This window comes from Zingiber officinale, chromosome 3B, assembly GCF_018446385.1.
Source record: "Zingiber officinale cultivar Zhangliang chromosome 3B, Zo_v1.1, whole genome shotgun sequence".
Taxonomy (NCBI): domain Eukaryota; kingdom Viridiplantae; phylum Streptophyta; class Magnoliopsida; order Zingiberales; family Zingiberaceae; genus Zingiber; species Zingiber officinale.
In genome coordinates this window covers 110,993,055-110,996,510 of record NC_055991.1, presented here as the reverse complement: position 1 = coordinate 110,996,510, position 3,456 = coordinate 110,993,055, and positions in this window count along the sequence as shown.

Sequence of the window (3,456 nt, the reverse complement as noted above, 5' to 3'; positions counted from 1 at the left end):
GCGGGCTTTTATGCAAATTGGTTGCATAAATAAAATCATGTCTCTTATACATTCTCATTTTTGTATTTCTAGGTTAATCATTTAATTATGACTTCTGTTAATCTGCGTTTAATTTTGAAATCGTACAAACTGACTAGACCGAACTTCTTGGACTAGTTTTGAAATTTGAGAAGCTAAGAAGCTAGCTTATGTCCTTGATCAGCCTCTTCCCACCAGTATTGATGTCGATGCAACTGCGGACTAACTGTTAGCCCTTCATAAATATAAGGATGATTCTATACTTGCTAGTTGCATCATGCTAGCCGCTATGACTCCTAAATTACAGAAACAGCATGACCATTTAGATGCTTATGATATTGTATCATCTTTATGAGCTATTTGATGAGCAAGCTAGATCTGAAAGGTTCAAGGTCTCCAAGCTTCTCTTTTGCTCAAAGATATAGGAGGGTGCGTATGCAATACAATACGTATTAAAGATGAATGGCTATATAGAGTGTTTATCATCACTCAATTTTACGATGGATCATGAGTTAAGTATTGACTTATTTCTACATAGTTTATTGGAAAGTCATTCACAATTTGTGATGAACTATCGGATGAACAATTTAGAATCGACCATCCCTGAGATGATAAATGTAACACCCATAAATTTCCTTTATTTTTACAAAGCGCAAAAAGAAATAGAAGAAGAGAAAAGAAATAAAAATATATGCATAAATGGCCCAGGCTAGGATTTGAACCTGAGACCTCTTGCTTAAAATTTGTTTAAGTAGCCATTAAGTGGTGGTAAAGCATCACATGAGCAATATGAAACAATTCCTTATATGCGGATTATGTGCGAAGAGACACTCCAATTTCCACTTAGTATAAAAGGGGTTGGATGAAATCAAAAAACCTAATCTTCCGCCTCATTTTTCCTCTCTAGCCGAATCCTCTTCTCCCTCCCTTCAAGTTTCAGCCAAGGAAACCTAGGGCTCCAAGTCTTAAAGCTTTCAAAGGAGGGAATCTAAGGGAGAGTTTCTCCCAAGGATGTAGGATGCAAAAGGAGGGCAACTCAGAGATTAAGGCACACAAGAGAGGATTTTGGGGTCTTCCTTGCACCTTATAATCGTAAGATCTAGCGAAAGGATGTAAGTACCTCTCACCTGCAGTATGAGTAGCCTCGTTAATACATGTTACGATATGTTTTAAACATGTTGCATGTTAAAGGAGATAGATGTTATGAGATGTAAGATACCCTGTAAAGTTTTGGGATTAAAAGCATGTTTAGATCATCTTGGTTTGCTTCCAATTAAGTTTTAGGACTAAGAAGTATAATCAAGTGCCTAAAGTACTTCCCTATAAGTACGGAACAATTAAGCGCACATAAGGTGTTTAGTTAAATGCCAAGCAAGTGCAAGTACAAGAAATTAATAGTTAAAAGGAAGTATTTTACTTTAGAAAGGCATGTACTGGACACAAGGTCCTTGGGTGGGCTTCTAGATCGCCCCTAAGCTCCTAGACCGCCTAGTAGTACCTTAATGGGTTTGGGATTAGCTACCTTGGATCTTATTAAGGATGTGCACAAAATGGTACAATGTCGGACCCAAGCAAGTGAGTATTATTTTCACTATTACGTAATATAAAGTTTTTAAACTTCATGGCTTGTCTTAGTGGAAGTTTTCCTAAGTTGAGAATTTAAGTTACGTAGTACAGCAGTGATAAACTCAATAATATGCCAAGATGCCTGTTTTTATTTCGTTACTAGCATAATTTTTAGTTGATGGTTTGCATGATAAACTAGTTTGAAAATACACGTCATGTACGTATTTCTGAAGTACGGTTTTAGTGTGAATTACTGGCAAAAGCATGTTTACAATGTTATATTTCTCTTCAAGCAGTTTAAAAAGCACATCCTCTGTTAGTGTATCGTTTTGTGAGTAGATAGTACTTACTAAGCATCTGCTTATAGATTTGCATTTCCTTGTACTGCAGATAAAGGTAAAGGAAAGCTCGAGTAGGAGGAGGCAGCAGGAGCAGTGCTTGGGAGTGTATGTGTGTGTGGCGGAACAATGGAAAGAGATGAGAGAGTTTGTTATTATGGGGAACGTGTATAACTTTAGTTTATTTTCTTCTCTCCGTTTTATATAAGATACTGGCACTAATCGGGTTAGAATGAAACTGACGGCTTGCCAGAATTTGAATGGCAAGTGAAAGTGAAAAAGAGGAGAACAAGCTTTTCCGGTAGCGAAGGGGGATCTTCCGCACGGCCCGTGGCACGGCCGTGCGGGTTCGTACGACCTTGCCCTTCCTTGTAAAATACTGAAAATAGGCAAATATTAATAAGGGAATTTTTCAGAATTTTTGGAAATTTTTCGGGAATTTTTCGGAGCTCGTACGAACGAGTTAACGGGGATAAAAACGGGGTCCGGGAAAAGCCTGCTTAGGCTACCCATTTAAGCGAGGAAATGTTTATTTTTATATTTATTATTTTTCTTTTTTCTTTATTTTCTCTCTTCCTCGCCGTTTCTTCCTCCCCGCGTGCCCGACAACCGTGCCCTAACCGGGTTACGGCAGTTTCTCCCCTCTACGCGTACAAAACCACTCGACCAAGGCTTTTGCATCTTCCCTCCCACGCCGCTATCTTCCTCCTTCGACAACCCTCTCGCCACTGCCGAAGCCCTCCTCTGCCGCTACCACAGCGACGCCGTCCCTGCGCCCTAGCCGCCGGCGACGAACAGAGCAGCGCCGCACCCCCTGGTGCCCTAGCGCCGATCACCGCGCAGCGCCGATCACCGCGCAGCGCCCTTTCTTCCTCTTCCCTAGTTTGTGTTCACGGCCGATTCTCTGTGCCGGTACTCGAACCTAGCGTCGACGCTGCCTCCCGATTCCTCTCCCCTCCTCTGGTCCGATGAGACATCGCCGGCCCTTCCTATGTTCTTGTGCCCTAGCGAGCCTGACGCCACTTCCTTGCCACTGCCGCTACACCCTTTGCCCCAGTGCCGAACCGACCCTTTCTTCTGCCCTAGCCGAGCCTCACACTTGTGTGAGTTGCTGCCCTGGGTTCTACCGAGCCTTGGGTTTAGGGTAAGCTGTTGGTTTAAAACTGTGGAGGTAATGTTAGGGTTTGATTCACAGAGGTGGATGTATTGACTACAAATTTTGGGTGTTTGATGTGAAGGTCAGTGGCTCACTCTAGCTACGGCTACAGTTCTGGCAGCAGATGCTCCATCGACAAATTTACGACGAAGTATACGAATTTGGGTGAGTTTGGATTGAGGTAAATGCATTGTTATGAGTATAATTGATTTAGGTTTGAATTATTAATCTAATGGGTTGATTAGGGATTAGGTAACTAACCCTAATTAACCGTTGGATTTAATTAAGGTAGGTTGAGGTTTATGGTTTAGGGTTTTACCTTAAATTGTTCATAAGGATTTTATTTAGCTGTTTAAGGGAGTGTAGCTAAATAAAATG